The 12,407-nt window shown below is 38.2% G+C and overlaps 1 protein-coding gene and 1 long non-coding RNA gene across 2 annotated transcripts in view; both read right to left on the bottom strand.

Moving 5' to 3' along the window:
- LOC140927769 (solute carrier family 23 member 2-like) overlaps positions 1–1,314 on the bottom strand; it is an 8,651-nt gene extending 7,337 nt beyond the window's left edge. The window contains exon 1 of the mRNA XM_073377452.1: positions 1,193–1,314. The gene's annotated coding sequence lies outside the window, so the exon portion shown is untranslated. The remainder of the gene's footprint in view (positions 1–1,192) is intronic.
- Positions 1,315–3,757: 2,443 nt separating this feature from the next.
- LOC140927771 (uncharacterized) lies at positions 3,758–6,529 on the bottom strand. Its single transcript, XR_012164579.1, has 3 exons — positions 6,208–6,529; positions 5,452–5,558; positions 3,758–4,323 (listed from the first exon to the last, which is right to left on the bottom strand). It is a non-coding gene; the product is annotated as an uncharacterized lncRNA (long non-coding RNA).
- Positions 6,530–12,407: the final 5,878 nt, after the last annotated feature.

Raw genomic sequence — 12,407 nt, 5'->3', positions numbered from 1 at the left:
CTGAAAATGAGCAACGATTAAACAAATTTCACCGAGTTTTGTTAAAGAAAGATGTCAACCTGATGTTTGGCTTTTCCTGGAAATCTCTCTTACAGTAAATTAGCAGGCGTACTCTTTGACAGAAAGTGTTAAAAATCATTTTTAACAGAATAAGGACATGTGTCATTTGCCTCTCCTTTGCGCCCTCCACGTATCTTACGGGTTCACAGGCCAAGGCAATCAAGTTAAAAAAAACTCTTAATAGACATGGGATCTCAGTTTGGCCTTCCTGAAGCAACAGACCAGCTTAGCCCTTAGAAACTAGCCAATAAAAAACGCTGACATATGTCTTTGCGACAAATTTGCAGACGCTCTATACAGAAGGTTTAGAGCGGCTGCGACGCAAGCAAGACTACTCTTGTCATATAGAACGTTCATGAAAACAAGCCTCAGGTCATGTGACTCTAAATTTGCTCCGTGATGGGGTAATTGCTTGTTGTGGTTCGCGGATCAAAATATTTCCAAAAATAGAAAAGCTATGGACTGAGATACTGGGACTTTTTAATTACTTATCTTTTATCAAATCATGGCATGACGTTAAGGTCTCTAAATAAAGGGCCCAAGGGGGGTATCTCATGTTTTGTCTAGGATTACATTGGTCCCTCGTTTCTGTAAATTGAGTACGCCTTGGACGTGGGGCTTGTTTGCTTCATTGCATGTTCCCAAGACAATAACCCCCGTAGGCAAATATTAGCTGGATAAGTGAGTTGAAAAACAACGTTCTAAGTTTAGATCAGTCAGAAATTTATCAGTCCTTTTCAAAAGGCCAAGTTGCTTTCCTATATTCGATACGGTTGTTTAAAAACAGTTGTCTATCTTTATGCCAAGTAGTTTAGTATCGCCTACAGAACGAAGTTGAACCTCAACTGTTCCACATTAAGATTTCTCCCGTTCAAGCAGTTAGCCCCAAAATTATGCTGTAGACAATCGCTTGCATGTAGGGACGAGAATCATCAGCAAACGCAAACACAACTTATGTATGAGCTTCTGGGACCGAAAACCCGAACTTAGCCTATGGCTATGTGGAAGACAAGCTCAGAGCACTAGCCTAATCACCAATTAACCAACTGCTTCTTCAGCCCAAAACACTGAGAAACACTTTAGAAAATAGGAGTAGTTGATTATGTAAGTGAAAAGGAAGCAGCGTACTTACCACGGAAACTGCGAGGTACTGTTCTCTTTGACGCAACCAGCAGTCAAATGAAAGTTATGCTGATTTTTAGCTCTAATTAATGGTCAATTTTCTGTACGAGTCATAGAACCGCGAAATCTCGACATTTTGACACTTTTCCAATCGTAAGGTAGTGAACCGTTTACCCTCTAGATCATTCTTTCTGTTGACATTTGCATGAAAAAAAAAACAATCTTTGATCCTAGTGCACTTGCAAAATAGATTAAAGATAACAAGGCAGTTTTTGCCAAATCATTGATATCATATCAGAAGATTGTAGTTTTTGTTCGATATTAGTCAAAAGTAAATCAACTGCGGTAAAGATACAGTCCAGTTCAGAACATCAGGTCAAATTTTGAAAGCTACTCCCGGCGTTGTTTAGCATTGGTCACCCAGTGAATTAGGGTTAAGAAACTGAGTGAATCAAGTTCCAGTTAGGGTTGTTATACAGAAAGAACTGAACTGGAAATTGATTCCCCAGTCACTCAGTTTTCTAGTCCTTGAAAGTGTAAGAGACTTTCTCAGATATCTATCACCCCCTCCAGTAAGCTGTCACTTCTACTGGACAAATTTTGTACTGCTTTTTACCCTTTTTGGGGCAGCAAAATGGTTAATATTGATTTGACATAAACCTTCGGTTGTCTTGACTCAAGTTGTGTACAATAGCTCATTGGGAAAAATAAAACCCAACATTTGACACCTCAAAAGGAAATAAACATAGGAAAAACCCAACTAGGTAGAGTGAAACGAATATGTATATTTTATTTTCCTGTCCACTTTAATAATACAACACGAGAATTGCTTCGTTTGGCAGGCGTTTTGAAATAAGATAGCATTTGCAGGACATGGAACAAGATACCTTCTTAGACTGCGATCTTGCTTTCTCACTGTTTGTTCTCGCCAAACGTGAACACACATATTAAACTCAGACGATAATCTGCCGATTAAATGTCTCAGTTCTGCAGACCCAACGGTGTGTTCAGCTGGGTTTTTTTTAATATCGTCTCCTTTTGACTCTAAATTGACAATGAATCCTAGTTGAGTGAAGTCTGTATTTTCAAAACAGCCCAAAGAAGCCACACTCTGGAGGGAGTAAAATTTTGTCCCCAGTGGAGCGGTGAGGGACAAAAATCTGTTATGAGAATGAGCAGTGATATTTGTAACTTCTGCTCATGCGTGACCGGATGTCTGAAATTTTCGGGCATCCGGTAAAGTCTGCCTCCAGAGCCCCTCGTTTCAAGACCACATGACCAAGAAACGACGGGTTCTGGGGACGAGAATGTGCCCTTTTAAGAAACCGTTGGACTTCCATGACTCTTTCTAGGTGGGTTAATTTAAGAAAATAACTGCTTTTCGAGTGTAGGTTTTTGTCGAGGGTCGAGGGTAGAATGTCGACAGTCGAGGGTATATTGTCGAGGGTCGAGGGTAAATTGTAGACTGTTTACAGTCCTCTATTTTTCCGTAAGATCATCGAGATCGAGCGCTTTGTGTTACGGGCTGCCATCTTGCATGAGTGTCAAAACTACTTAGAGGGCGGGGGCGGTTTGGGAGGAAGCGAGAAAAATAGAGGGAAAGTTAGCCAGGTCACTACTGCAAAATCACTTGGAGTGACCATCGATGACAGACTTGATTGGAGTGGCTATATCGAGAAAGTAACAAAGAAAGTCGCTTCTGGTATTGGGGCCATAAAACGAATAAGGCACCTTGTCCCTCAGGCGACCTTACAACTAATATATCAAGCTTTAATACAGCCACACTTTGATTATTGCAACATTGTTTGGGAAAACTGTGGGATAACTTTACACACAGGAAGAAATAATAGAATTAATTTGTTTTAAAGCTTACCTAAGGATACACAAAAGAAGTATTTAAACTATCTTTAATTTATTTACTAAAGACATTAAATACACTTTTCATAGACTTTAAGGTGAAAATTAAAACTTATGAACTAACTTATGAACCATTTCATAACCGCTTTAAGTTAAGAACTGGAAAGGTAACTGAAAGGTTCATTTCATAAACTTTAGGAACTGCTCCTAAAGCGTTCTAAAGTAACATTTAATTAATCTTGTGTGTCAACTTTAGTATAGCTTTAATTTTTCAAAAATGCTTGGTGGTATATCTTTGCTTTGCCTTTAATTCTACTTTAATGTAGTATTAAAGACTCATGTCATCTTTAATTTGTCTTTAATTCTATTTTAATGTTTCATAAAAGCCCCACGTCATCTTTAATTTGTCTTTAATTCTATTTTAATGTTTGATAAAGGCACCAGGTCATCTTTAATTTGCCTTTAATTCCATTTTAATGTTTCATAATACCCCGCGTTTGTCATCTTTAATGTGCCTTCAATTCGATCTATTTTAATGTTCATTAAAAACCCCAAAGAAGAGAATAAGATAAAGGGATTAAAACTGGGGTATCTCAGCTTGTCGGAGAAAAATATTATAAGTTGAACACTGGAATCCATGACTGCATGGTTCCTCTTAAAGAAATAAATAAATACAGAGAAACAAACAAAATCTACTTTAAAATCAGTTTATTGTCAATAATGTCTAATTCTTATTTTGAAATTATTCACTGCCTACTTTAATAGGAAAACCATTTTCTGGTGAAAAAAAAAATAGACCAAGGACCACAAATTCAAAAAGTTAAAAGTACATCTTTATCAAATAGGTTTGATGATCGTTAATTTATAAAATAAATTCACAACACTGTTCATTGTCAACTTATGAAGATAGTCCTGCAATTACACAGATGAAGTGGCTGAAGTATCAAGATCTGATGCTTGAGCATTAAGGGCCCATTCAGGAATTTCAGGAGGGTCACGTTCTGACGGCTCCGTACAGTTCTAGGCACAATCCTGTCACGTGCCCTCTTAGACAGCCTCTTGTTATACTTTTTATCAAGCTGCTTTTTGATTTTTCGCAGAGCTGTGCTCTCCCAAGGGAGCTTTTTGATCTTATAACTGGTTAGTGCCTCCTTGCCATCTTCGTCAGCTTCATAACAGCTATTCTCGCTGCTCATTGTCTCCATCAGGAGGACCTCTTATTCCATTCTTATGGTTGTCGCCCCATTTCACCATTTCTAGGGCAGCTGTCCTCCTTGTTAACTTCTAAAAGAAAGAAGCAGAATAAGAGTAGGTGGTGGGCCAGAACTCATTACAATAGAATCCAACTGATTCCACCATTAGATATGTAACAAAAGAGTATAATTAGATGAGACTTAAACAATATCCAGACTAATCTCTCTTATTATTCTGTACATCACAAAAATTAAATCTTATAACAAATTGTTGTTTTTTGAATGAAAAGATATGGTCAGTAGATATGTTATTTACTGCCTTTTCAGAGATAACAAGCCACTTAAACCAACTAAGCATCCAAGGTTTACATCAGGTTACTCTAAGAAATCATGCAACATGCGTGTCCTCCTTTTATGATCTTCATATTTTTCAGAATTTTTCAGTCTTCTAGTCTCATTTAATGACTGAAAATATCTTTGTAGAGCAGCTGTTATAATGGTAACGTAAGGTGTCTAGCATTAGCACAGGCTTACATCAGTAGGGAGGACTGTATTCTAGGAAATGATGTATTGTAGGGGAACCAATTACTCTAACTTATAAAATTCAGGGTGCCCAGCAAATAAAACAATTAAGATTTTCTTGTTTGCTTAAGGACAAAGGTAATTCATCACTTATAAACACTGCGGCCAACCTGTCAATGTTTTACAAAATGATATGAAGCTACCACTGGATGGTTAAAATCTTAATTGATGTTATATTTATATTATATCACGTGATCTGTTCGAAAATTAAAATAAACAGGAGATGGCCTAAATTTGTCGGACTTTAATGATGTGTGACTATTATACATATGAATACAGGTAAATTTACATTAAGCAGTCCCACTTTCAGGCTGTTTAAATGGTCACTTCTTAAAACAATAAGCATACGGCTGCACTAAATGAAATTGTGCATTCCTTGTAATGAACTGTTTTGTTGTTGTCTTTTTTTCTCTCTCCATCTGGAGGAATGGAAAACTCCTTGGGGTAGTTAAGGATTAATCCCTCGCTACTCTCACTCACTACTGTATCTTTCTAGTGTTTTGTTAATGTTCCTTAAAGCGTTTTGAACCTGTATTAAATGGGTCAAACTAACCCGTCATTTTGCCCCTTCCCAAAGAGTGACCACAGCAATTATAAAGGTTGGACTGTGAATTGCCTTATGTGAATGACACTGTACCTTCTATCACGGCCCTTGTCTATGGACACCTTTCCTCTCCTCCATGTTGGTGTAACACTTGGGCCATTACTCTTTGGAAGATAGTAGCGTTGTTGTCAGAGCTTACTCTAAAAAGATATATCACCAAAGCAAAGTCACTTTCTTGATCTTTGATACATATTGTCTCTTTGGCAGGTATATATTATTGGCATCAATGTTCAATGACACTGGCATTTTGAACTTCTGAAGGAAATTCTTTTTAACCCTTTAACCCCTAGCAGCGACCAGCATCAAATTTCTCCTTACAGTATCACAGACAAATCAAACAGAATAAACTAAAATGATCACCAATGAACAGAGAACAGTGTAAAGAATATGCAAGTTGATTTTTGGGGTTAAAGGGTTAATCTACAAAAAAGGCAGGTGATAAACTAGAGCTAAATTGGGTTGGAAGGCATAATACAATGGGTACTATTGTCATTCATGAGGTGGAGGTGTTCACTGTTGACCCTTCCAAGTTCTGTAGTGGCTTCCAAAGAACCATCCTGAGGTACTAATAAATCCTCCTGTCATTACTATTTCAGTTGGTTTTTATTTTATACTACGTGTAATTGACCTGTTCCAAATCTGCGTAGATTCCCTCCAGGTGTGGCCTACCATTGATGTATGTGCAGTAATTTACTTTCTCTTCAAATTATAACTTACTTGGTTTTTTAAGTGAAGCTAAGACCTGTTTGGTAGTTAAATTAAAATTTGAAAGATGTTTATTATACTTACTCTTCATCAAGGTGGAAGCCGTGAAAGTCTTCCTTTTTAGAAAGGACCTTGTATATTTGCCTTAGTGTTCTCTATAAATGAAAGAAATCACATCCCTTTCTCAGTTTGACAATAATATGCTGGTCAAAAGACATCCCAGGTTATGACTCTCGGGGACAGGAGCCAGAATTTAGCATTAAAAATTCAGATGTCTGCTTTGGTTTCGTTTTGATGCCATTTATGTCTCACTCAAAAAACAGGTGGCTTGAAAAAATTAACTCCTGCAATGCAAAAAAAAAAATGACGTTCCACGCTTATTGTCAGTTATTGTCACCACCTCATATGCCCATGTAATGTACAGTAATTTATTACATGCATACATTTTTTGTGGTGGCCGAGGTAGAAAATACAAATGAAATCTTCCTTAATCTTGTTACACAAATTTCTTCCTTGTCTATTAAAACCGTACAGGTTTTTTTCCCAAACAAAGAAATAAGTAAAATGAAATAAAAGTGACCTATTCAGCCTAAAGTGTCACGAGTGTCGTGTATCTGACCGAACGATAGTAATTTATGCAGGATTTGCGCGCCAAAACCATTCAAACCAATTTTACGCCTCATTCTGCATGTCCCCCTACTTCAGTCATTTTAGTTTTGTAATGTATAATTTTCATGTAATTTTTTTTTTATAGAAAATCGTCTTTGCCTCATTCGAATGCACGTTTCTTTTGATACTTACCCTGCATGCCACAGGAAAGGCAATTGTATGAGCGGCAACCCTGCGTCTGGAAGCGATGTCTCTTTCGACAGGAGCTTCTCGCTCATTTAACCTTTGCTCAATCCTTTGCAGGACTTGTGTTTGATTTCTTCTAGCTGCCTCGTGTTCTCGCCGCAGCTTCTCATTTTCTGCGGCGAGTTTTCGGATACTTTGGATTAGTTCCTCTAGTAGCACAACACAATCTTCAGCCGATCGACCTTCCATAGCGAACCGATTTCTAGCTGCACAATAACAATAAAAAATTCCGAAGAACTACAAGCTTTCTCGCTGTACAGTCAGCTGTACAATAACAATTATAAATTCCGCGAAAGCCATAAGCCGAAAGCCGTAAGCGCTAAAGATCTAGCCATTTGAAACCGACAAACGAACTCTCAACAGTTGAAGACGAAGGAGTTTAGAGGATTTGCCCGCTATTTTTCGAATATTTTTATCCCCTGTTGCGCTAGCGCCTCGCTCTGATCTTTTGTCGCTGACCAGTAACACAATGGCTCAAACTGGCGTCACTGGCGGGAGATCAGCGGGAAAATCACAGTGTTAAACGTCGTTGAAAGCGTGTGGGCTTGTAATTTCGGAATAAAAAGGTAATTTTTACGTAGTTCTATTTATCGTTAATGTATAAATAGCGATGCATGTTTAATACTTCCAGAAAAAAAAAAACCTACAGAGCGATTTATTTAAGCTAATTTAAGCTGACATCAATTTTCTCTCAGTATAAGCTCTACCATCAATAAGGTTATTCATATGCATCTGGTAAGCAGAAAACGCTCAAGCGTACACAACATTTACCTAGAAAAGCGAGTTGCGTTTCTCTTGTACTCACTCATCACTTTCTCATATAAGGAGTATCTTCTTGGAGAGCCTATACTCGAAAAACAGTAATTATTTCACCGTCACCAAAACAAAGGCAGGTTGCCAGAGGCCACCAGGCAGGACCAGGTGCTGATCATGTGAGATTTTATTGCTTATGGTGCAGAATGCCAGTGACGACTTTTAGTCAGATCTTTGAGTTTCTGCACCCTTTCCAGTCAACACATATTAAGCAGCAGATTTTGTGTTACTTGAATAACATGGTGCTTTCAAATATGACAGTGGCCATAGCTTTCTAGAGATTCAACAATTATAATGTGTGATTTTATTGCTTATGGTGCAGAATGCGAGTGACGGCTTTTTGTCAGATCTTTGAGTTTCTGCACCCTTTCCAGTGAACACATATTAAGCAGCAGATTTTGTGTTACTTGAATGACATGGTGCTTTCAATGACAGTGGCTATAGCTTTCTAGAGATTTAACAATTGTGATGCGAGATTTTATTGCTTATGGTGCAGAATGCGTGTGACGGCTTTTAGTCAGATCTTTGAGTTTCTGCACCCTTTCCAGTGAACACATATTAAGCAGCAGATTTTGTGTTCCCTGAATGATATGGTGCTTTCAATGACTGTGATGTGAGATTTTATTGGTTATGGTGCAGAATGCGAGTGACGGTTTTTAGTCAGATCTTTGAGTTTCTGCAGCCTTTCCAGTGAACACGTATGAAGCAGCAGATTTTGTGTTCGTTGAATGACATGGTTCTTTCAATGACAGTGGCCATAGCTTTCTAGAAATTTAACAATTATGATGTGAGATTTTATTGTTTATGGTGCAGAATGCGAGTGACGGCTTTTTGTCAGATCTTTGAGTTTCTGCACCCTTTCCAGTGAACACATATTAAGCAGCAGATTTTGTGTTCCTTGAATAACATGGTGCTTTCAATGACAGTGGCCATAGCTTTCTAGAAATTTAACAATTATGATGTGAGATTTTATTGTTTATGGTGCAGAATGCGAGTGACGGCTTTTTGTCAGATCTTTGAGTTTCTGCACCCTTTCCAGTGAACACATATTAAGTAGCAGATTTTGTGTTCCTTGAATGACATGGTTCTTTCAATGACAGTGGCCATAGCTTTCTAGAAATTTAACAATTATGATGTGAGATTTTATTGTTTATGGTGCAGAATGCGAGTGACGGCTTTTTGTCAGATCTTTGAGTTTCTGCACCCTTTCCAGTGAACACATATTAAGCAGCAGATTTTGTGTTCCTTGAATAACATGGTGCTTTCAATGACTGTGATGTGAGATTTTATTGGTTATGGTGCAGAATGCGAGTGACGGCTTTTAGTCAGATCTTTGAGTTTCTGCACCCTTTCCAGTGAACACATATTAAGCAGCAGATTTTGTGTTCCCTGAATGACATGGTGCTTTCAATGACTGTGATGTGAGATTTTATTGTTTATGGTGCAGAATGCGAGTGACGGCTTTTAGTCAGATCTTTGAGTTTCTGCAGCCTTTCCAGTGAACACGTATGAAGCAGCAGATTTTGTGTTACATGAATAACATGGTGCTTTCAATGACAGTGACCATATCTTTCTAGAAATTTAACAATTATGATGTGAGATTTTATTGTTTATGGTGCAGAATGCGAGTGACGGCTTTTTCTCAGATCTTTGAGTTTCTGCACCCTTTCCAGTGAACACATATTAAGCAGCAGATTTTGTGTTCGTTGAATGACATGGTTCTTTCAATGACAGTGGCCATAGCTTTCTAGAAATTTAAGAGAGTGTCTCTGTAAGAGCGGTCCGGTCGATTTTTCTTGAGGCACAGATTTAGCTCATTTCTTGTGTGTTGTAAGACATTCATGTACCTATACTAAAACCACAATCCGTTTGATCAGATCTCTTTATTTTTCAGAGTTTTACGGAAATTAAATTTCACTCGACCGAAGGCCTGTCGTGACACTTTTCAAGACGTTAATTTGAGGCAATTTTGCCGGACAATTTACAACAATCTACGGGACTCAGCAAAAAACAAATACCACAGCCATGTATATTAACTCTATCTTATCCATCGAGGCGACTTTCGAGAACATCACGTTTCAATCAAGCAAACAGGAAGACTTGAACGACACCTTATCGGTTCGCTTAAGTCACACACTCGAAAACCGATCAAATTCAAGGTACATTTTTGAAAAAGTGAGGCGTTCTTTACTGATCCAACTAATATAGCTAGGAAGTAGGTGCCATAGAAAAGGTAACTACAGAAAAAAACTTTGCGGCCCGACCTTTACTAAAACTTTATAACTCCGTGAACTTACCTAATTTTCGGCAATCTCCAAGTTTTGCCGCCATTTTGAGGGACTTGTCAACATGAAGCGTAGCAGATATAAATCGAGCAGGTAGATCTAAAACAGTCAGAAATACATACAAAAGCATTTAAATGAACTTCACTTTCAATTCAAGGGGCAAAATTTGAAATTGTTCGTTAAACCTACCATTCCTACATCCCCATGCGATCATTTCTTCCAACAATTCAAACACTACAACTAGTGACCACTAGTGTTCGAATTTCCCTTGTCGATTCCACCGTAAGAAATAACCTGTGCCACCCAAGCTTCGACTCGAATGTGAAGTACGAATCAAACAACATAACTGCGTCATCTTCGAGGCCATATCACGCTGGTATTTTGATTTTCTGATCGACAAGAACGGTGATCCGGAGGTGATCGCCATGTTTACCTCATAAAGGTGACCGCTGACCAGCCGCTGAATGAAAACATTACGGCGCAGGGTGGTACGTGTGGGTGGCGGACTTATCGTGATAAGATATTCGAATACACGCTAAAAAAGCTTTAGGACTCTCAGTCTTAACAGTGAAGGCATGCTTCGTGGTACAGACAACTTGTATTTTATTCTCATAACTTTTTCCTTTAAATTAGAACTGGTATTAATTAATAGAGTTATTTAAATATTTTTAACCGAGGTACCCATGTGACCTTTTTGCTTGTCCTCAGTGGTATAAAATAAGATGTCTTTTCTTCCAGAACCTTTTATTTATGCGTTATTGCACGGAATGAACACTATACTTAGAAGGTTTGTTCTAAATCATTTTGCTGTTCCCAAGAATGTATGCAAAATCATAGCTTTATATAAAGCTGACTCTAAAATATGATTTTCCCTAATAGTAACCAATGTCATTTAGTTAAGGTGTTAATAAAACAAGCAATGTACAATTTTTAGCGTTTTCCACTTATAAGACTGACATACAATTGTCAAGTGAACTATGTTAGTTTCAACTCATTCCTTGATTTGATGTGACCTTTTATCACTAAACCCCATTCTTTTCATTTGCAATTTTCCTGTACTTTTTTTTTCATATGACAACGACAAAGAGTTTTATAAGTAAACCGATTTTTTGGTGTACCACGCTTATTATATTTTATATTAAAGTACATGGAAAAGGCCGACTAAATAAGCTCCTCCCCCTGCTCCTAATTTTTTGGGTTGCCTTCGCCCTATGCCTCTGACGACTCCCTGTCGGCTAAAGGAAATTTGAAAGACTTCTATGCAGGACACATTTTCTTTTTCTTCATTTTATTTTCCCTCTACAATTTTTTATAAATATGTAAAGATATAAAAAACACAAAGGTTTTTACAAGTAAACTGTTTTTTTTTGTCCCACTCTTAATATATAAATATACTTTGTTCTCGCAAAATGGTGGCTAAGAACCGCTGAATATATACCTACTTGGAAATAAAATGATGCTGTTTGGTTTCCCGTTAAAACATTACGTAAGAGTGACGCGTGTCCGTTCACATTTTGAAAAAACCACCTCATAAAGTCAAAGTAAAAAAGAGAAAAGTGTAATTTTCATAGCCAACTTACAATCTCTCCATTTTAGACAGTTACAAGGGTCACTGGGTCACTGCTTGATGGTGTAATTATCCTTCCACTGAGCACTGGAACTCATGGGTCATTTCCTTTATTTTTGACATTAGAACAGCTTTGAAATCTCTAGATTTAAGCTGGGTTGAAAAATCCTCATCCCTTACCCTTTCAGAAGACGACAGTACCAATGTTATCGAGAGACAGGGTAGCGAACCTTTCCAGTCGAATTTAAGTGAAGGGTGGGCACTTCATAAGCCAAAAGGTGGCGCTGTTCGCTTCTAAGAGAAAGTAAGGCAGTAACTCACCTCCAAGTTTGAAATTGGTGAGCAATCTGGAAGGAAAGAGGATCTGCGACAAGTCTCGCAAGATATGAGGAAAGCGAAGGGGGAAAACAGGGAGGGCCTGTTTTCCCGGGAAGAGTGGCTGACCAAAGCCCAAATACAAGGATTTTTCTTCCGTTTGTCCTCCTCGAGATGGAGACGGGCAGGTCCGTCTCCGAGCACCGCGGTTGACGATAAATCTGACGAGGAATTAATTGACGAGGAAGAAGTGAATCACATGACCACCGTCGATTCAGCTGTAACAGAAATTGGCTTAACGCATCCGATTGTCTATGACATTTATGACTTGTGTTACTACGTCAAAGAGGGAAAATTGAACTATTTTACTTTTTCCATGCTTAAGGAAATCTGTACTTTCTTCGAGCTCCCATTTAAATGGGAGTCGTGCAGAGGCATGGGGCGAAGGC

The sequence above is a fragment of the Porites lutea genome, chromosome 2 (genome assembly GCF_958299795.1).
Source record: "Porites lutea chromosome 2, jaPorLute2.1, whole genome shotgun sequence".
Lineage (NCBI taxonomy): Eukaryota > Metazoa > Cnidaria > Anthozoa > Scleractinia > Poritidae > Porites > Porites lutea.
Note: the sequence above shows the minus strand (reverse complement) of the source record. Positions and strands in the feature narration are given on the sequence as shown.